This window comes from Littorina saxatilis, linkage group LG4 (assembly GCF_037325665.1).
Source record: "Littorina saxatilis isolate snail1 linkage group LG4, US_GU_Lsax_2.0, whole genome shotgun sequence".
NCBI lineage: Eukaryota > Metazoa > Mollusca > Gastropoda > Littorinimorpha > Littorinidae > Littorina > Littorina saxatilis.
Window position 1 is genome coordinate 45,943,516 of NC_090248.1, and position 22,500 is coordinate 45,966,015.

At 42.6% G+C, this 22,500-nt stretch overlaps 1 protein-coding gene and 1 long non-coding RNA gene across 5 annotated transcripts in view; both read left to right on the plus strand.

Annotated features, from left to right (window-relative positions):
* The window catches only part of LOC138964888 (mRNA-decapping enzyme 1B-like), a 173,514-nt gene that overhangs the window by 90,800 nt on the left and 60,214 nt on the right, over positions 1 to 22,500 (plus strand). The window lies entirely within an intron of this gene.
* LOC138964878 (uncharacterized) lies at positions 11,344 to 13,964 on the plus strand. The gene is made up of 3 exons (XR_011455237.1): positions 11,344 to 12,453; positions 13,125 to 13,206; positions 13,549 to 13,964. It is a non-coding gene; the product is annotated as an uncharacterized lncRNA (long non-coding RNA).

The window sequence follows — 22,500 nt, forward strand, 5'->3', positions numbered from 1 at the left end:
TGGTTGTGTGTGTGTGTGTGTGTTTGGGGGGGCGAATAGTGGATTACTCGACTGATGAAGTCATTCTGGACTCTAGATTCCGGTTTGGAAGGTTTGTATCGAGGGCCCATAAGTGAGAAGCTTCGTGACTTTGTGCTCTGATGACAGGCAGAAGGGAGAAAGAAGCATTTATACAGGCCACAAACCACAATGATTAAACAGAAAAGTGGTTTTGGCAGAGTATAGTTTTTGTGTCTGTGTGTTTGCCGCAACATCTCAGCGTGTGGTCGCAGTCAGCATTGTTGCAAGTTTTCTCTGTCTGTCGACTCACGGGATGCTTTTCACATCGGCAGATTTCATTCCGATCTGTTCAACGGCAGTTGGCATTTTTATTTGAAACTCCAAGAGCGATTGTTACTTACACACAGCCTGCGCAACAGTCTGCACGCTGCTTAACGCGATTTTAAACTTTTAGAAGAGAGAGGTGACGTAACACTTTGTGTGGGAGAGGGGGGGGGGGTATTGGGGAACGGACGAATGGACATAACGTAAAACGTTTTGCAGATAAAGAGAGAGATAGAAGGAGAAGGGTGATCCAATGACAAAAATGGTGTGTGTTTGTGTGTGTGTGTGTGTGTGTGTTTGTGCTTGCGTAAAAGACAGAGGGCAGACAGACAGACGCACAGACAGAAAGAGAAAAAGAGAAGAGAAGGAAAACATTACACATAAGGCTGTTGCCGGTAAAGTGGTGGCAGTTTCCAACTCCCGGGATTGCTTGATTGAATTTGCAGTGTCGGAGCGAGAAGCTGCTTGTGGTATGTTATCTCAGCCCGCCCGGTTCCGAAGGGGCAACCGTTTTGCTTTTTTTGTCGCTCAAAAAAGAGACAATAATGCTGACACAATGTGCGTTGCATGATTATTGAATCATAAAGGTACCCTGCATGCTGCTTGTGTAGACAGTCATATGAATCTGCTCAGGCTGTTGCACGGGATTCCAGCTTCTTTCCACTTGGACGCGTACCAAGAAGCAATGGCTTGGCTGCTTTTTGTGCGGAGAGGAGATTTGTTTTGCTGCATTAACTTCTTCATATACTTACACCTGTGTCAAGCTGTCAAACTAATTCTGCACACTTACACACACACACACACACACACACACACGCACGCACACGCGCACACACACACACACACACACACGGCACGGCACGGCACGGCGCGCACACACACACACACACACACACACACACGAGCGAACACACACACACACACGCACACACATACACATTCACACACGCACACACATTCACATTCACACACACACACACACACACACGCTCGCACACAGGTCTTCACTCTAACTTTTCAAGCATAAACACCCCCCCCCCCCCCCTTCTGCTTCTTGTTTTAAAGCGAAGGGCAAGAGGGAATGAAATAAACCTTTTCAAGTTGAACCGCAAAAAAATAGTCTAGAATCCAGCAGAGAGAGAAAAAACCACGAGAGGATAATTACCATTATGGGGGCTAATTATCACTCAGGAGAGTTTTAGAGTGGTTGTTGCATCTGCAAGGGGAAACACACAAGGTTCCAGCTTGGCCACAAAACGCCACTAAACGATTCCTCAAATGAGAAAAGCCGTTAAAACTGGAGATCTACGAAACCAATAAGTGCAGAAGTGCAGCAGAACGGAAAACCCTCTGCGTGTGTGTGTGTGTGTGTGTGTGTGTGTGTGTGTGTGTGTGTGAGAGAGAGTGTGTGTGTGTGTGAGAGTGTGTGTGTGTGTGTGTGTGTGTGTTTGAGAGAGAGTGTGAGGGTGTGTGTGAGTGTGGGTGTGTGTGTGTGTCTCTGTGTCTCTGTGTCTGTGTGTGTGTGTGTGTTGGTGTTTTCTTTTGAGCATTTTACATTTTGTTTGCCAGTTGTTTTCTTCAACCGAAGAAAAGGTAAGTGCAAGCGAACACCACTTCGTTTCAGCTTCTGACAAACACTCGACATTGGCAATAATGAATCCGCTGGGTACATGTCAAGCAATCGACCTTATACCCCATCCTGTTTGATTTATTTTATCTGTGTTCAAAAGTGTGTGACCGTTGCCAAAATTTAAACAGTATGGTGTAGACCGCATGGCTCAACTCTTCAATTAGATGTGATGCAGACGATTGGATTGCCAGATCGGGTTTTGACAGAGTTAAATAGATTGTTTTATAAGTTTATTTGGCAGAGAAAGTGTTCCAATAAAAAAGCATTTGAAAAAGTGAAAAGAAAAGTAATGGAGAAAGAAATAAGTGAAGGTGGGTTGAAAATGTTAAATGTGCACAGTATGCAAGAGTCTTTTTATTTACAATGGGTTGGACGTTTGTATGAAAAGAAGGGAGAAAACTGGACGTTTATACCACTATGGTTTCTGGGACATGTTGTTTCAGGGTATGGTTGTTTTGATTTGAATGTTAAACCGAGTAAGGAATTGAATTTGACAATGATTGGAAGCCCATTTTGGCAGAGAGCAGTGTGGACACATTTGAGTTACAAGCTTAGGATGGAACATGACAAGATTGATGTAAACAATTTTTATAAACAGATTTTGTGGAGTAATGATTTGATTCGGTATAAAGGGAAAATGTTGTTTTATTTGTATTGGAAAAATGCTGGGATTGAAAGAGTAAGTGATTTGTTTATAGTGGAAGAAAAGAGATTGAAGTCAGCTGCAGAGGTATATATACAAATTGGAAAGAATAATGCAAATATTTTATTGGATTATTGGGCATTAATAAACGCATTACCCAAAGTATGGATTAATTGGATTGAAAATAAACATATTATTGTCCAGATGGATAAGCAATTGTTTGATGGTAGCCTGTATATGATAAAAATAAGTCAAATACGAAAAATGATAGAAAAGAAAAGTGTAGATACTGCTGTAGAAAAACCTTGTGTATATAATTTTTGGTTGAGGAAGTTTGGTCTACAAGTAGATAAGGAAATTTGGACCCTTGCCTATGTTTCCAAAGAAGTGAGGTTAAGAGAATTGCAATGGAAAATTGTACATAACATATATCCAACAAATATTTTATTATGTAAAATGCAAGTCAGGGAGAATAACAGATGTTGTATATGTTGTACGGAAGTTGATTTTGTTGAAATTTTTTTTTATGAGTGCATACCGGTAAAGTTGTTTTGGACGAAGATAGAAAACTGGATAGAGGAAAAGGCTGGATTAAGGGTTAAGTTTAAGATGCAGGATATAATATTTGGTTATCAAGACACAAGTTGTTATAAAAAGATGAGAAATTTTGTAAATCACGTAATATTAATTGGGAAAATGTGTGTTAGTATTTTTAGAAAGACAACTTGTCGGGGATCAGTGTTTGTAATTTTTGAGTTTCAAATATTAAGTAGAAAATTTGATTTGTAAATATAAGGAATATTTCCATTGTAAAGAAAAAAAAAGAAAAAAACCCTCTTCAATTAGAGGTTAAAAGTAAGGAAACAAAGAAACAAAGGTGTGTGTGTGTGTGTGGTTTTTGTGTGTGTGTCTGTGTGGTTTGTGTGCGTGTGTCTGTGTGTGTTTATGTTGTCAACTTGTGTGTTTAAAAAAAAAAGAATTCCTGTTACATTGACAAAAAAGCCTTTCACCCTGCTCTGAATTTGTCCTTTCAATGGATGTAAAAGAATATATATAGGGGAAACAAAAAAGTTTTGGCAGTTGATTGGACGCCTGGTGCATTGCGGGTCGTAACAAGGTGGCTTATTATTCTTACAAAAGAAAGCTTACGTTTGCTGTCTGAAAAAATGCGCATGTGCGCGTATGTTTTTGCGTTTCTGTTGACATAGATGCGCAGGTACGAGAATCAGGTCTGGTGCTATAGCTGAGAAGAGAACTTGCTAAATTAGCAAGTATGTTTGGCTCTGTCTGCTTTTTTGCTTCGTCGTGCAATACTGCGATCTAAGCAGCTTTTCCAATTTTGTGAGTGGTTTTTTTTTCTCTCTCTCTGAGAAATACAGTAGAATGGAATTACTGAAGAAAATCCTGTTTTGTTGTCTGACGCTGGGGTACAAACGAAATGAAGCGAAGGTTTATTTTTTTTAAGGATATTTTTTTCGAAGTGCACCCGTACAGTGTGGTCTCGTTTCTAACCTCTTTAGCCTTTGGTTCAGAAGTTGTGGTAGGATATTTATGTAATTTTTGTGAGATAGACCCGACGCACGGGCGATTTCAGGGGTGGGATTTCCGTCCCAGGAAGAATTTTGGCATTTTTTTTGTTATACCTTTTTTTTTGTTAATCCCTGGCAGCTGCTGTTTGCACTCTTTCTGTGAACGGAAGGTCAACTACTTTTCACCATTACCAAATTGATACCTTGAGTGACATGTAGGGAGCAGCAATGACATGTCATCCTGGCGAATGTGGCATCTTAGTTGCTATCTATTTGAAAACTCTGCTCACCCACAACTTTATATACATGGATTCAGAGACCTTCAGTGGTGTGGTAGAAAAAAAATTGTATTCCTGATCTGTGAACCAGTGGTATTTACCTTCTGATACATTGAGTCCTTCAGAAAGTTTGCAAGTGAAACACACTTAATTTAAACATATTTCTCTTTTAATTCAAGCTATGATTCAACAATAATTTTAGAATATAACTCCTGAAATGATGAATTGAAAAGCAGCATCAGAAGACTGTGTATAGAATTAGCAAGGGATATAACTCTGGCGGTTTCTGTTTTTGTCTAAACCTTCTTCTTTTCTAACCTGAGCAGTTAGCCCTTTTGAAGGTGTTTAATTGAAACAAACTGACTTGAAACTTGTTTTGTTTTTTTTTGGTTCAAGCTATGGTTCAACAATTATTTGAGAATATACCACCTGCAGTGATAAAATCATAAGCTACAAGTAAAAATGTGTAGTACAAGGGAGGTGACTGTTATTTTCTGTGTTTGCTTTTTTTGCATGGCGATTTTCCTTTAATGCAGTAAACATTTGTTTAAACAAAGACAAAACTTGGTGATAAAATCAAATACCTTCAAGTTTACAAAAATAGTTAATTATGTGCATCTCCAATTTTAAGTTTTTGTTTAAGCCGCTTCTAAAACCCTTCTTGAAATTTGTTTACCGCTTGTTTTTGTAGACCCCCCTAGCAAGAGTGATGCTACCAAACACCTTCAAGTATAGAGGTTTTTAATTTTGTGCATTCATCCCCCCCCCCCCCCCCCAAATAAAAAAAATAAAAAAAGTGTGTGCTGTTTTCAGTTTTAAAGCCAGGAGAGGCTCAAATAGCAACTCGTGAATTGCTAAAAATTTACTTTCTGCTGGTTAGTTACAAATACCTTCAAGTTAACAAGATTTTTTACTTTTTGTGCATCTCCAATTTTAAGATTTTGTTTAAGCTTATACAGTCCTGAGACATCCTGCTTGCTGGCTCGCGCGCAGAGAAAATTTTTTCCTCTTTATCTTCACTCTCGCTTGCTGCAAAATCCCTCTCGCGGAGTTTTTTTTTAGACAGGCCAGGCACTGGTTTTCCCTTGACTGTATAGGGGCTTCTAAAGAACCCTCTTGAAATGTGTTTACCACTTGTTTTAGTAGACCCCCTAGCAAGAGTGATACAACCAAACATCTTCAAGTATAGAGGTTCTTGATTTTGTGCATTCTCTCTCTCCCCCCCCCCCCCCCCCCCATTTATTGTTGTTTGTTTGCTGTTAACAGTTTTAAAGCCAGCAGAGGCTCAAATAGCCCCCTCGTGAAATGCTAAAATTAATTTTCAGCTGGTCAGTTACAAAAACCTTCAAGTTTACAAGATGTAGATATTATGCATCTCCAAAAAGTTTAATTTAAAGTCAGGAGAGGCCACCTAAACCCTCCCTAATATGGCAACATTTTCGGCTCCCACCCATGGCGGATTTTGTATGCAGCCAAGTGTGTGTGTGTGTGTGTGTGTGTGTGTGTGTGTGTGTGTGTGTGTGTGTGTGTGTGTGTGTGTGTGTGTGTGTGTGTGTGTGTGTGTGTGTGTGTGTGTGTGGAGAGAGAGAGATTCAGAACAACGGTAGCACTGAGCAACGACAACGACATTAATAACAACAGCAATAGCACCACATGGATACAACTTTGTCGACCTGATCATTATCCTCTTTTCTTTATCCTTTCATTTAATGATTGGCATCAGGTGCGGCAGGCTATGCAGGTCCTAATACGATGACGTAAGCTGTAGCAGTGAGTGACGTTGGGCTGTATTTCATTTCATTCACTGAGTTTATAAACCTAGTCATTAAAAGACACGGCGTTTCCTGCAAAATCCTGTTCCATTCTTGTCTGCAACTTGCACTGTGCGGCAGAAATCCCTCGATCTACGGTACAGGGTCGAGCAGTTCGATGAAGCAGCTGCTGCGGACACAGATTCCGGGGCCTGGTGACGCAGGTTGTTTGAAGGAAAGACCAACTTGTAAATACAGATTCCGGGGCGATAGAGTCCAAAGTGGGGGCCCCTCGTGTGTATTACTACTGTACTGGTACATAATAAGGGCGGCAGGTGGAGCGGACGCGGTGGCGGTGACGCAGGTTGGTGGCTCCTCGCAAAGATGCTGCCCATATGCGTAGCGCGGTGAATTATTGCCAAAAGTGATGGTGATGATGTCAAGGAATGCAGCGATACTGATGATGATGATAAGGGCTTGCACCGAAAGCAGTCCAACATGTTTTTGTTATTCGACGCATTCAATATTTGATTAATGATAAGAATAGATGCAGCCATCTTCTGGAAGACCTTCTGACGTCGATACGTATATAGACGTAGTGTTTTGTTGTTTTGTTTTGTTGTGATATGTTTATGTGTAGCCATGTTCTGGAAGGTCTTCTGTGGTCCATGCGCGAACATAGTGTTTGTTTGGCTCACGTAAGTGTAGCCTATGCGGTGCTAACTTTTGTCTGTCTGTCTGTGCGTGTGTATGTGTGTATGTGTGTGATAGAAACTTTAACATTTGACTGAACACCGAAATACTAATTTTACCTGGTTATTATCCAAGCAGCAGCTTTAAAGTATTGAAGCAATGATCAACATTTCGTCGGCACGTATGTAGTTAAAGTGAGTATCCAAAGAAAACGGACCCCCCGCGGGTTAGGGGGAAGAATTTACCCGATGCTCCCCAGCATGTCGTAAGAGGCGACTAACGGATTCTGTTTCTCCTTTTACCCTTGTTAAGTGTCTTGTATAGAATATAGTCAATTTTTGTAAAGATTTTAGTCAAGCAGTATGTAAGAAAATTTGTTAAGTCCTTTGTACTGGAAACTTGCATTCTCCCAGTAAGGTAATAAATTGTACTACGTTGCAAGCCCCTGGAGCAAATTTTTGATTAGTGCTTTTGTGAACAAGAAACAATTGACAAGTGACTCTATCCCATCTCCCCGTTTTCCCCGTCGCGATATAACGTTGAATGGTTGAAAACGACGTTAAACACCAAATAAAGAAAGTAAAGAAAGAAAACGGGTGGTGTTTTTTTGGTTTTTGGCTCACGTAAGTGTAGCCTATGCGATGGTAAACTCTGTCTGTCTGTGCGTGCGTGCGTGCGTATGTATGTATGTATGTGTGTATGTCTGTGGTAGAAACTTTAACATTTTTGGCTAAACACCGAAATACTCATTTCACGTGGTTAATTTTCAAGCACCATCTTCAAATTATTGAAGCAATGATCAACATTGTGTCGGCATGTGTGTAGTTAAAGCGTGTATCCAAAGAAAACGGGTGGTGGGGGGTTTTGAAGGGGTACAAGCAGTTGACTGGTTTGTGTCGTGTTTGGCATGCAGACGGCAGGTCAGGTGTCAAGATCAGGTCAGGGGTCGCGCGAAGGATTGTGGTCCAGTTCTCACCTCGCCGATTCGCCGGGGAAGACGATTTCATGTTGTTCGGTTTCTAAGCTCCAGAAAAGTAAATAAAGAAGATACCAAAGGGAGATTTCCTACAATTTGATCTGCACAGCGTGTTTCCAATGTCCACGCGAGGAAGAGCTGTCGAAAGCGCGGCAGTCAGTGTCGATCTTGCAGCCGTATCCCGGTAAGTTCAGAGACAGATCTAGTGTCTCCCACTCTGATAACGTGTCACCTACTGTTAATCCGTTTTGTTTTAATTTCTTTTTATTTCAGCAGACACGGATGTCAAACACAGTGCTAGGCAGTCACCTCTAGTGAAATGAGTTGATCTAAAGTGCCTGTAATGTTTGGATGTCTTTGCTCGTGGTTCGATTTATGTGAATTTCAAGACTTGCAGTAGAGTCTCAAGTTAAGTTTACTCTGCCCGAAAAAAACTGTCCACCATTTACTTGAACATGCAGATATAAGGAAACAGAATGAATCTGTTCTCAAAGTCAAAATGATCACGATTTTTTCCTCAGATTCAAAACATGCACTGTCATGGTTTTGTCTGTACAATTTAGTAAGTCTTAAGTACTTTGCAACAACTTCCTTGAACGTGAAAGACAGTTTTTGAATGCTAGATCTGTATCGCGTTTCATTCCAGACTCGATCCTCTCTTTGATTGTAGATCTACTGTTTGCTGTTTACGCACTATCATATGATTCGCTATGTAACGTTTGGTAAGCTTACCTTGCAACAGCTTTCTTGTCTTTGTTGGCATTTCTGGCTGTGTTGACCGTCAGAATTATTTTAAGAACCAGGCTGCTGCAGTCGACATGTTTCGCATATTGTAGGGTCACCATGCTGCATAGGTAAAGTGGCTTGTATAACCTGACTATTCTGTTTCAAAACACTGTTTATATTTGTGTAGGTTGTAGTCATCATAACTAATCGCATTTTGCCATTTGTTTCAGAAAGGAGGTTAACCTACAACAAGATCGACGCTATGATATATGCCTCAGCCACATGAAGACTTCCGAATTTAGATCTACTCGGCATGGTGACAAGTCTTGATGAAAAGTATAGGACTGAGGACAGCAGTGGAAAAAGTGCCCACATGGCAGGTACCTAACCTATTACCCTAGTCATTTTATCTGTTTGCCTTCTTTTGAAAATTATACATGGAGTTGATATGATGCGTTAGTTTTAACTGTGTGTGTGTGTGTGTGTGTGTGTGTGTGTGTGTGTGTGTGTGTGTGTGTTACGGAGTGAGTGAGTTTGTGTTATGTTACTGTTTGTTGATTTCTTACGGGAGCCTTGAAGGCTTCGCCTCTTGTTTGTTTTTGTTTTGGGGGTGACTGGTTTGTGTCGTGTGTGGTATGTAGACCAGGTCAGGGGTCAAGGTTAAGTCAGATCGCGTGAAGGATTGTGGTAGAGATACAGTTCTCACCCAGCTGCAGTTCGCCGATTCGGGAAAGACGATTTCACATTGTTCGGTTTCGTAGCCCCAGAAAAATAGACAAAGAAGATACCAAAGGAGATTTCCTACAGGTTGATCTGCACAGCGTGTTTCCAGTGTGTGCGCGAGGAAGCGCTGTCCAAAGCGCAGTGTCGATCTGGCAGTCGTGTCCCCGTAAGTAGGCTACAGACAGACAGATCCAGATCTAGCGTCTCCCACTCTTGCACCGTGTCACCTATGCTTACTGTGTGTGTATGTGTGACGGAGTGATTGAGTTTGTGTTGCTGTTGGTCGATTTCTTACGTGAGCTTTGAAGGCTTCATCTCTTGTTTTCTTTACTTTGTTTCCATGTAGCCATGTTCTCTGAACTTTCTCTTTATATGATAGTGCCAAGATAATGTTTACCATTCCGACACACCGGCTCACCTCATCTGTCCGGAACGCCACCGCTGCCGCAAAGGCCTTTGGTTCTCCGCCTTCTGTCCGCCACTTGTTGTCTTGTTGGGGCTTTGTGTTAGATTTTGCGGCCTCTGACATGGAGACCGGTGATGTGATGCCTCACCGGCACGGTTGGCCTAGTGGTAAGGCGTCCGCCCCGTGATCGGGAGGTCGTGGGTTCGAACCCCGGCCGGGTCATACCTAAGACTTTAAAATTGGCAATCTAGTGGCTGCTCCGCCTGGCGTCTGGCATTATGGGGTTAGTGCTAGGACTGGTTGGTCCGGTGTCAGAATAATGTGACTGGGTGAGACATGAAGCCTGTGCTGGGACTTCTGTCTTGTGTGTGGCGCACGTTATATGTCAAAGCAGCACCGCCCTGATATGGCCCTTTGTGGTCGGCTGGGCGTTAAGCAAACAAACAAACAAACAAACAAATGTGATGCCTCTTTCGTCGGCTGTATATTTTCTAGATAAGAACATCTGACTTGGGAAGACGGGTTGTTTGGGTTTGTTAGACACGAGTGTTGTATAACAAAATGTTGCATTGACAGCTTCGTGTGATTCCTTCTTGTTGTGTCTTCTTGTGGGTTACTACTGAGGCCATCTTGGATCCATGCACGCAGTATTGGCGTTAACCGGTAATTACCGGTTGAAATGAGAAAATACCGGAAAATAATTGGCTGCCGGTATAACCTACCGGTTGATTTTTAGAACTACCGTTTTTTTCGTTGGTAAAACAACAAAACCAGTACTCTGAGTTGGACTTTTTTTCTGGATAGTTTTCATCATTAAAGTTTGTGTACCAGTTTGAAAAAATATTAGCGCCATCACTGTGCACGTCCAGAGCATTGGTGTTTGTGCTGTAGCCTGCTGGCTTTTTTGTTGTTGTGTTTTGTTTCTTTTTGATGCAAACTGTGCTGTTACGTTAGTCATAGGGACTTGACTGTTGTCGTCCTCACAGCCAGCATGCTCTCTCTGCCTCTGATAGCTGCATACAATGTTCGTGTTCAACGGAAATGCTTAATCCAGTTAAACAGATTCTCCGTCTGATGGATAATTGGGGCTATCGTTGCAGTGGTTAGTTCTGGGAGTGTCACAGAGGTTAACCTGTTCGCTTCCAGGAACAATGTGTATACATACAAAGCATTACTTGCATTGCCCTGAATTGAAAACTTACAGTGTGCCCTGGATAGATAAATGATTACAAACACACACACACACACACACGCGCCCGCCCGCACGCACGCACGCACGCACGCACACACACACACACACACACACACACGCGCGCGCACACGCACACATGTTTTTCATCTTCGTCTATTGTTTATTGAAAGCTTTGTTGCCCGTTAAAGCAAGGTACCCAGGACGTCCGCTGACGTTCTTCACACATCTAGGTCACTGGCATCGTCTGCTAGACACCGAGAGGATGCGTGATGACTTTCGGATGATGGCTTGCCTATGTGCATGCGGTGGTCACTCTGGTTGACAGTAATGGCTATTTTATGTGGTCACTCTAGTGCCGATACTGATTTGTCGGTCACCTCAACACTGAGAACTTTGTTTTTAAGACAGTTAGGGTGCACTACTTAGATGTTTTGTTGTTGTTAGAGATTGAGGTATAGCTATCGTGATTATGGGGGCGAGGACGCCCCCATTCTATACGGATAGTTTAGAGGTTGACCATGGGCAGCGCCATTTTGTTGTGAAATACGTCATCAGTTTGTGTACACAGGAAGTTGTGACATCCGTCACCCTTTGGGAGGTGTGAAGGCAACATTGTTCATCTGTAGAAAGTTGTGAAATCCGTCACCCTATGGGAGGGGTGACGTCAAAATTGGTCATCACAGAGTTTGTGTAACACAGGAAGTTGTGAAATACGTCACCCTATGGGAGGGGTGACGTCAAAATTGTTCAACAAAAACATGATATGTCGCATTGTGCAGGGTCAACTGCAACAAACTCAAACCGAGCCATTCATACCTATCTGTATTTGAGTGACTTATATACCGACATTTTTATGTCTTATTTTCAGCACAGGTGTAGGAAAAATCATGAACCAAAATGTTATTTATTTTCTAATTTAACATTTTTTTTACAAATATGACCATGGTCTTTTAAACATACAGTGACATTAAACATTGTTATGTTAAAAAAAAGAAAAAAGAAAAAAAGCTTTTGTGCACAAATCAGAAAATACATTGTACATTTTACCTACAGGCCAAACAGTGTCTGTTGGCGGCAAAGGGCCCAGCAAGTTGCTATTTTTAGATCGATTAAAAGTTGTCAAGAACAGGCGCTTACATTTGGATGTGTCCACTGATAGTAGGTTTGGTTGTGATCAATCAGAATGATGTAGGAATACACATGCATGACAGTTTGGTATGATGACATGTAATTCAAATATGCTGAAATGTAATATTATACATGATATAATATTATTATGGCTGTTGCCATGACCATGAACCCCAAGAAAGGTTTAATGTTATGTAAAATCAAAATACCAAAATCAAGCACCTACTAATCTGGTCTCACGGTGCGGCTTGGACCTAAATATGGATGGACACGCAACTCGCTCAGCCAGCCAGCGCTGCGAGACTTACAGCGGCCAACTTCGCCGCGGCGCGCTCATTGGCTCAGCATTGAACTTGCGTCAAGGCCGATGCGCGTAGATTCCCAGAATGTTTACTTTCGGTTAGATTCTTCGACAGCATTCGCAGAGGTGACTGCCGTTACAGAGGTGACAGAGGTGAGTAAAACTGACCATCGAAAGGAAAATAAGATTCATATTGGTAATACTAATAACATACTTGCACAAGCATGTATCTACCAAAACTGTATGGGAGCACATAGTTGGAAAGGCGTGGTGAAGCGATCAAATCGAATCGTCCGTCAGTCAGTGCACTGATCAGCCACCACGATTGAACGTCACTGTCCGTATTTTGTATGTAAGCAGAGTTAAATCCTGATGTAGTTTACAAAAACAAAACAAAATCTCATTCCTGTTCCATTGTTATTCTTGTAGTTGTGATATGATATTCTAGTGAAACTGAAAGTAAGTGTTAAAAGCAGAAAAGCCGGACCGAATCAGGTAATTGGGTTGGGAAAGTTTTGCTAAGAAATCCTGTTATTTCCCTGGGTTAATAAGCATCTCTTTGTCCAACTATTTACACAATTTATTTGACTAGTTTGTGGTTTCAATTGAAATTATTGTTGTATTTATTTCTAGACTACAAGAACTTGCATTGATTGCATTTCATTGTTACAGCACAAAACACTGAATGACACATACTGATTGACGAGCATGCCAATAGCCTTCTCGTTTTACAGTATAGGTACTGATAGTTGTATACAAGTTTGAATATCACTTTGAACACTGCCACATTCAGTTCTTTTCATCATTGAATAATTTTGTTTCAGGAAGCAAGCACCACTTTTGTTGTTGATGAAAACCCCTGTACAGTCAGAAGTGTGTCAAGCTCAAAGTATTATTTCACAAAAGGTGAGAAGTTATTCGTTACATTTGCAACATTTATTGTTGAAAAATATTAAACATAAAGGCAGAATTTGTTTGTCTTGTGATTGTGATGCCTACAACTACACCCGCTTGTGATTTCTCAGTCAAGTTACTGCAGATTTGTGTATATTTCAGTCTCATGTGGTATTTGCCATATTTTTGTGTGAACATGTGTATTTTTCAAGACTTAGATTCTGTGATAACATAAAATACCATAACACATTTGATACCAGTGCATCATATAATATTTTTGGATAATTCTCATTACGCATGATTTTTTATTGTGTCACTGTGTGTACATTTACATGTGTTTTTAAATGTCAACAGGTGACAGTTCCACTTTTGGAAGAGGTGTGCAGTGAGATTGCAGAAAATGAATGCCTGTCAGCTGATCTGTGAAGCACCATTTGTCCGCCCCCTGTCGATATTTATCGACTAAGTTCCTTGTGTTTCTTGTTAACCATCTGGTACCCCTGTATTGTAACTGAGTGTTTCTGAATATTTCACTCAGACGGAATGTCTAGACTTGGGGTTTTAGAATGTCCAGAATTGGGATCCCGTGTAGAATGTCCAGAATTGGGATCCCGTGTAAAATGTCCAGAATTGGGATCCCCTGTAAAATGTCCAGAATTGGGATCCCGTGTAGAATGTCCAGAATTGGGATCCCCTGTAAAATGTCCAGAATTGGGATCCCGTGTAGAATGTCCAGAATTGGGATCCCGTGTAAAATTTCCAGAATTGGGATCCCGTGTAAAATGTCCAGAAATGGGATCCCGTGTAGAATGTCCAGAATTGAGGTCCCCTGAATTGAGGGGGGGGGGGGGGGGGGGGTGTTGATAGGGATATATAGGCTGTGTGACTCGAAAGTAGAATAGACATCATGCTGCTATGAAAATGGCATTATTAAGAATGTATGGTCTGGGTGACAGACACAGCATGGTCAGTGTCAGGCAAGCTACAGCTGCTGATGAATCTTGCCGAAACCAAAAATGCAACTAGACAAAAGATGAACGCAACGCGTACGCTTCTGAAACAGGTTTGACTTCTGCTTGCATGGTGTGTTCATTAAATAAAGTTTGTCTTTGTCGTCATCTGAATCATACGACTGTATTAATGCTGCTTTGCAAATACTTGTTTAGAGCCGACACATATAATATAATTAATTATATTGATCACAAGTATTTTTTTTTTCTTCAGAGCAGTCATGTCACAATTGACACTATACTACCCGATGTCTTATGTCAGTAATAATCAATATTTCAAACTGGAGGTTGTAAGTAATAAACAAAAGCGAAGATTTCACCGCGTGCAATGACAACTAAGACAAGATAGTCATCATGGAAATAACTCAATGTAAAAACTTCATCACTTTACCTGGCTGTGTGCCAGGGGAAGCAGAATAATTCCTCTTTAGTTTATTCTCGTAACTTGTCTTCCAGACCGCCTTCGTAAATATAAGACACACGTGATTCATCGTGGTTTTTATGTGGCAGTGTGGGTTTCAGGCATGAACACGTACCAAAATAACCGAAACCAAACTGAACGGATTAACCGGGAAAATCGAAAGGGACACATCCTCTTTAATTTTGGTTCACCGAGGGGTTTGAGCGGATGCCTGGAAATATTTTCTGCGGCGATCTTGTTCGCATCGACCCTGAGACTTTTCTTTCCTGGCTCGCAGTGGCGAATGGGAAATTAATCTATCTTAACCGCCACGAGACAAATTAAAGATTTTGTTTGTGTCTTCCTTTGCGAATAGATTCTGGATGTGTTAATTTTGTGTGCGTTTTGTTTCAGTTTTTTTTGTTGTTTCTCTCTTGCCAGGCGCAAACACGTTTGTTTTCTTCATTTGTTTGTTAGTGTAGGATTATGCGTGCTGCGAAAAGGGAGGTGGGGGGGGGCTGAATCAAGCCAATAGAGTTCTATTTTACTAAAGAACAAACACCACAGTGTATTCTGTGCAGCAGTTTTAACACAAAACAGCGGTAATTAGTCTAAACACACAAGTTTTAATAGGATTTCTCAGTCAAAGGCATGGCAGAACCTGATTTAGACGGAGTATTTCCCTGTTTACTTCATTTCAATCAGAAATGGGACAAGAGACTGCAAATGAGGAGAACTAAAACAGGATAACAATGAATACAAATATAAGCACCAGATAAAAAGCACACCAAAAACCCAGAACCGCTAACAACATGAACAATCGAACAAAAATCCCTAGAAAAATATCCGCAGCAACCTGAACAATCAAACATGTTGCTGTTTTTTTGGGGTTTTTTTATGGTAGGTACATTGTTATTGTTATCCTATTCATTTCAATCGCTTACTGCCCACAAATAAAAGTTAGGCTGATGTCAAATGATATTGCATGTGTTGGCTTCTTTGCGTCAGAAACGCCGTATGAGATCCAGACTTTATTCCCGCAGTGGGGCACTGCGGTTATGAAATTAAAGGCCCCTCCTGTTTTTGGAACCGCAGGAGCTTTCTAGTTTGCTGTTAGGTAGATTTTTGGTTCCTCTTTCCTGTCATGCTCTCTTTTTCTTCATGAATTCTTTTCTTTTTTCTGCCTTCTTGCTCATTCACCTGTATTTTTTCCAAAAATCTCTTCTCTTGCCGCTTGTCTCGCGATTCATGTATAGTTTAATCTGTTAGTGTTCTGATGTAAGTCCAGCAGTAGATAGGTTAAGCCTATTTTAACATACTGGAAACTGGTAATCTTCCAGTAGGTATTAATTTAGTTTTACTAAAGCCTGCTGGGACACAAGTAATGGGTTAGTGCATTTGTAAACAGGAATCGCTTGACAAGTGGCCCCCTTCATCCCCCCCTTCCTCGTCCTGATATGGCTCTACGTAGTCGGCTGGACGTTAAGCAACAAATAAACAAACAAATCCAGACTTTATGTTGGCTCTCAAGCATTTCCACGCCACGTCAGGTCGAGCAAACGTTCCTATAAGCGTAGCAGAAAGGAATTTGGTTAGTTTGTAGTTCTAAGGGGCAAGTTGGAGCGAAGATGATAAGAAGATGTTAGGTGTTATCATTTTCAAGCCATGTCATGTCAAGTAAGTGTTTCCAACATCGTAGCAGAAAGGAGTTTTGGTTAGTTTGCTTATTTGTTTTTTTGGCATGGGACATATTGAGGCAAAGATGACGCGGAATTGCGTTGTTTGGCACTCGAGATAGCCATGTCTGATCTAACAACTTTAAAAAAAATTATATTGTGTTTGTTGTTGTTGTTGTTGTTGTTGTTGTTGTTGTCGTCCTCCTAACCAGAAACTTCCTTACCATATTGGGAGGGGTCTTTAGCAAGAGCTTGCCCATAGTTGATAGAGTGTTGTTGTTGTTGTCTTCCTAGCCAGAAACTTTCTGTCCATTTTGGAAGGGTCTTTTGCAAGAGCTTACACAGACGTGATGGAGTGTTAGGTAAGTGAGTGAGAGTCGCAGACCAGGCTAGTGACGTTATGTCTTCCAGCCTACACTTGGAAATGCTTTATTGACGAGCCGCACGATGGTGGCTTCTGGGCTGTGTGGAGAGGTGCCCGGACCCTGATTGTAGCCACAGTCTTGCGTGCCGAACTGTCGTCCTGTTTGCTTGTGTCCAGAGCCTCTGTAAGTTTGTGCCCTTGGGCCGTTTCTTTTGTCCAGCTCAAGAGACGATATCGGTCAGCCAACAACACTTCTCCAAGAGTTGAATAATCCCTGTTGAAACTAGAAATTCTCCGAGAGCCTGTTCAGACTAGCATCTCTCTCTCTCTCTCTCTCTCTCTCTCTCTCTCTCTCTCTCTCTCTCTCTCTCTCTCTCTCTCTCTGTCTTCTCTCTCTCTCTGTCTGTCTGTCTGTCTGTCTCTCTCTCTCTCTCTCTCTTTGTCTCTCTCTGTCTCTCTGTCTCTCTCTCTCTCTCTCTCTCTCTCTCTCTCTCTCTCTCTCTCTCTCTCTCTCTCTCTCTCTCTCTCTCTCTCTCTCTCTCTCTTGCGTATCTTTGCTTTTAAAGATTACCCAACGTGCAGTTACAACCACAGATATTCGCTTGTGTGTGTGTTAGTGCGTGCGTCCGTTATTGTGGATGCGTGGGAATATGTGCGAGCGGGCTGGCAGGCGTGCGTGCGTGCAGATGTTCATGAAACAAGGATCGATGGGGGGGGGGGGGGGGGTGAAAACGTAGAGATGTTTACAAGACATAAGTTTTCCTTGGCCCCGATTTAACCAACACGCCCCACGTTATTTTGTGCAAAGTGGACCCCAGAGAGTCATCAGGGGGCGTTAAAGAAGACAAAAGTAAGTAGCTGAGAGTGTATGTATTTTGCATCTTTTGGGTTTCCAGCTTTTCTGTTTGTTCGTAGCACCAGAGCAAGTTGTCGTGAAAGTGGTGATATTGTGCGTGTGTGACGGGGGGGGGGGGGGGGGGGTTCATGGAAAGGGAACATAGTGAATGCGGGAGCATGGGAACGGTTGCATAGGGAAGTGGGTGAAGGACACGCACACACACACACACACACACACACACGTACACACACACACACACACACACACACACACACACACACACACACACACACACAATTTCTCGTTGGCTCGACTAACTCTGTTGCTTCAATTATGTGCCCCACGGTTGCAGTATGACTATGGCTCGACTGCACACCCTTGTTTCCAAGGGGGACAAAAACAAAAACAAAAACACTGGACTGCAGACCCAAAACGAACAACAATAACAACCAAAAGATGTTATATTGCCCGTAGTGCTTCGAGTTCTTGTGCTGTCTGTCTCACTTCTTAGCAAACACAGAATTTCAGCGAGATGACTCTCGGACTCAGACTCGCCGCAGATATTATACCGCTACGGACACACCTCTTCAGCAAGGGAGATAATCACTTCGTCTCGCTGCATTTACCTTTACGGACCAGATGACACCCCTAAACCCCCTCCACCTTTCGCCCCCCCCCCTCCACACACACACACACACGCCCCATACCTCCTCCTCCCCCCCACTGCCATTACCTCACCTGTATTTTACCTTTCACTTTTGCAGCAGCGCACTTTGCACTGGCCGACACAGGTATTGCTCTCGCAGAGAGAACTAACAGGTGAAATTGAATTGCTGCAAGCCGAAGACGAGTGGAAGGGGCATAATGGAAAGACGGCATGCACAATCACGGGTTGTTGATTTAAGTGCGTGCGTGTGTTAGTGGTTTGACGGCACACTACTTACCAAGCCGCTGTCTCACTGTCTGCTCTGCACAACGGATGGGCTTGCCCCTCCTCGCTCTGCGATGCTATCTTTCAAGAATCAAGAGCCCTTTAAGAGGCTCAAGGGCAGGAGTGGGTTCTTTGAACGGAAGGTTTGTTTGGGTGTTTTTGTTTGAGGTTTCAATATTTATTTCATCCAATGGTCCCGTTCACTTTGGGTATGGGAATGAGTTAGGGAATAACTAACATATTTTGCAATTCCCAAATAGATTAATTCGTATTTTAAGCAATACACGCACAATTAAATAAATAAATAGAAATACAGGGGGGGGGGGGGGGGGGGTGGTGTTGGTGATGTTGGGAAGTTATCAGCCTTGAAACTCGACTTGAAGGCTTTTATTGGCTCACATGCGAAGCAAAAGTGAGTCTATGTACTCACCCGAGTCGTCCGTCCCGGCGTCCGTCCGTCCGGAAAACTTTAACGTTGGATATTTCTTGGACACTATTAAGTCTATCAACACCTGATGTGGCCTGATGGTGTATGGTTACAAGATCTCAAAAAACATGTGCGGCAACTTGACCTCACTTCAAGTTCAAGGTCACAGGGGCCGTAATTGTTGTCTTAAAAACGACCATTTTTCACATTTTCGCATTTTTTTCTGAAGTTATCGAGAATGGCAACCTTAGCTATGTATGCTATACAGGGCAATGTAAGCCCTATCTTGGGACACCAGTTTGGTTGACCTTGCTTCAAGGTCAAGGTCGCAAGGGTCCTTTGAAGTTGGATTGTATACATATTTTGAAGTGACCTTGACCCTGAACTATGGAAGATAACTGTTTCAAACTTAAAAATTATGTGGGGCACATGTTATGCTTTCATCATGAGACACATTTGGTCACATATGATCAAGGTCAAGGTCACTTTGACCCTTATGAAATGTGACCAAAATAAGGTAGTGAACCACTAAAAGTGACCATATCTCATGGTAGAAAGAGCCAATAAGCACCATTGTACTTCCTATGTCTTGAATTAACAGCTTTGTGTTGCATGACCTTGGATGACCTTGACCTTGGGTCAAGGTCACATGTATTTTGGTAGGAAAAATGTGTAAAGCAGTTCTTAGTGTATGATGTCATTGCTAGGTTTAGTTATTTGACCTTGACCCTGAAGGTCAAGGTCATGTAAAGGTCAAGGTCAAGCATGTGAGTCGTATGGGCTTTGCCCTTCTTGTTTTCAATTAGATTTAAAGACCTTGAAGATAGAGGTTGAAGAGGTTGAAGAGGCTGTGGGGGGCCTTTGAAAGGGGTTTCAAAGGGCTGTACATCAAGAGGGTTTGTGCTATTTACATTTTTTTTAGAAACTCGATTTAACACTTAATGTGAGTGAGAGGGTGTGTGTGTGTGTGTGTGTGTGCGCGCGTGCGCGCGCGTTGTGTGTGTGTTTTGGTATGATTGTGCTTTATTTATTAAACTAGCAGTTAAGCCCGGCTTCGCCCGGGAGTAAGCGGAGCCCTGTAGCAATTTAAGACGCTCGCTATCCCATTATCATTAGCTTTACCTCCTTTGTTTGGATACAAAAAAAGAGTTTTCTCCCTTACCTTCTAGAAATTTCCGGAACTGTCCAGTTAATTTTTCATTCTTCATTTCTTCCCCTCATAGGAGCAATAGCGAGTCTCTAATATCACTGGCATGATGTGCTTGCTACAGGTGAACAGTAGGCACTGGCGACCACAGACAGACAGACACACACACACACACAGACAGACAGACACTCTCTTTTATTTATATGTATAGATGTCTGAAACACTGCTTTTTGTTGCTTTTCTTTTTTTTTACCGCGAGTCCCCATTTTGCATTAAAAACAACACCCACAAAACTTATTTTTTGACGTTTTCTTTGTGTCAGCTGACGGATTGCCAGCATGAGTCGCTCTTTTCACTCCATCTGTGTTCCGGTCTATTTTGATCCTCCTCCAAATGCTTTGTGTAAGTCTGCTGAACAGCTGTACGCTCGATCAATCTTAGTACAGAAAGTGTGCGTAAAGAACAGGCAAGGGGGAAAGGGCAGGGCTTGTTTTAGGATAGAGGAAGATGGTTCCCCTGCCATGGTAGAGTTTTGAAGAGCATACAGGTTGATAACCTGGCGTAGAGAGGTGTCCAACTCGGAGAACGAGAAGCGGTTCTTATTGAAGCGGATGGAGTGGGAAACTTGGCTTGGCTTGGCTTGGCAGATCGTGTTTTTACACGTAACTGAAGTAGGTCCCATCGGACGCATCAATCAATTCCCGAGAGCAACTTTTTTTCTTTCTTTTTTTGTTGTAATCAATTCCCGAGACAAGCTTTCGGAGATAAGACTTTTTGCACCTTGACGTGAACGTCTAAGGTTTACTCAGGTCGCGTGTCGGTCATTGGAACTGCGAACAACAAGGGAGGAGGACGGGGAAAGGGAGCTGAGAAGATGCTGTACAGTCCCAGCACCCACTAGGATTTGAAACTGTTACAACCCAACCATGCCGAATAGCTGTGTTCGACTGGTCCACACAGACAAGCGATACTAAATGGGGGTTGGGGGGGGGGGGGGGGGCTTAACGTTCTCACAGGTAGCTAACCTATTAGATATATGTTTGTGATGATATGCCCAACAAAAAGTGGGGACAAGGGGACATTGACGGGAAGGGTTAGAGTGATGATGATAACAGTTTCATAAAATAGTTGTATTATAGTGCCATGCTTTTCATTCTTCATCAAAAAGGGGGGATCGGTGTTTAAAAGTATATGTTTATTTCCATTTGAAGCATGCGCTTTCAGCATTTTTAACTCATGCTACAGGTGGACGAAAACTTTCACATGTTACGTTTAACCATGGACCTATATAAATATAGGTCCCTGGTTTAACCCACCTTCCCAGACGTCACAGGCTGCACTCAGCAGGCAGAAACATGTTCAGAGGGATGAAACGACCCCCTCATCGGGTCTCTGCCTTTTGTTTTCTCCCAAAATTCCTCCGGTCGGGAGATTCTTTTCCCCCAGGAGGGTCTCATGTCGCTCTTGGGATGAAGCCTAGTTCGCGAACTCGGCGAGAAGATTATGTTTCGGCTTGCAGCGAATTCTCCACCGATCTTACACTGTTGATCGACGGTTTTGGAAACAAAGTAATTAGCTGCTTTGCTGGCAAGGTGAGGAATCTGGGCTGGGTGCACGAGCCGAAAGTGGCTGCCACCCAAACAGGAGAGAACAAACCGCGGGGTCTGATTCGTTGAATTTATCACAAATTTCTATTCTAACCAATCAAACAAACCGCGGGGTCTGATTCGTTGAATTCATCACAAATCTCTATTTTAACCAATCAAACAAACCGCGGGGTCTGATTCGTTGAATTCATCACAAATCTCTTATGTCAACCAAACAAACACCCCGGCTGGCTGGCTCTCACCCGGCTGGTAACTTTCTCGTGGACCTCGGTCCATGTCGTGATGACGAGGAGGAGTCAGTGACGAAGATCACTCACCTGTAACTTTGAAAGATGCACCTAGCAAGGTGTAGACAACAGACGGAGATCACTCACCTGTGACTTGGAAGGTGCACCTACTAGGGAGGTGTAAACAACAGACGCTAGCGTTGATACAGGAATATCAAAGAGTTCTCCCCCACGTAGAAGGTAAACTCTACGGAAGTATTTTTCTCAAGGCATTGTTTCTTTACCTGAACACGAGCCTTCCTTTTGGTTGGTTGACTTGAGGCTTAGGATGAACCAGGGATAGAACGGTGAAATCGTTTGCTTTGTCCTTGCGTTTGACTTTCTGCACCATTTGAACCCGGCTACTTCCGGCGAACCTTGGGCATATGAGAATGCCGAGCCTTGGGCATATCAGAATGGCGACCCTTGGGCATATCAGAATGGCGAACCTTGGGCATATCACTGGCGAACATTGGGCTTATCAGAATGGCGAACCTTGGGCTTATTAGACTGGCGAACCTTGGGCATATCAGACTGGCGAACCTTGGGCATATCAGAATGGTGAACCTTGGGCATATCAGACTGGCGAACTTTGGGCATATCAGACTGGCGAACCTTGGGCATATCAGAATGGCGAACC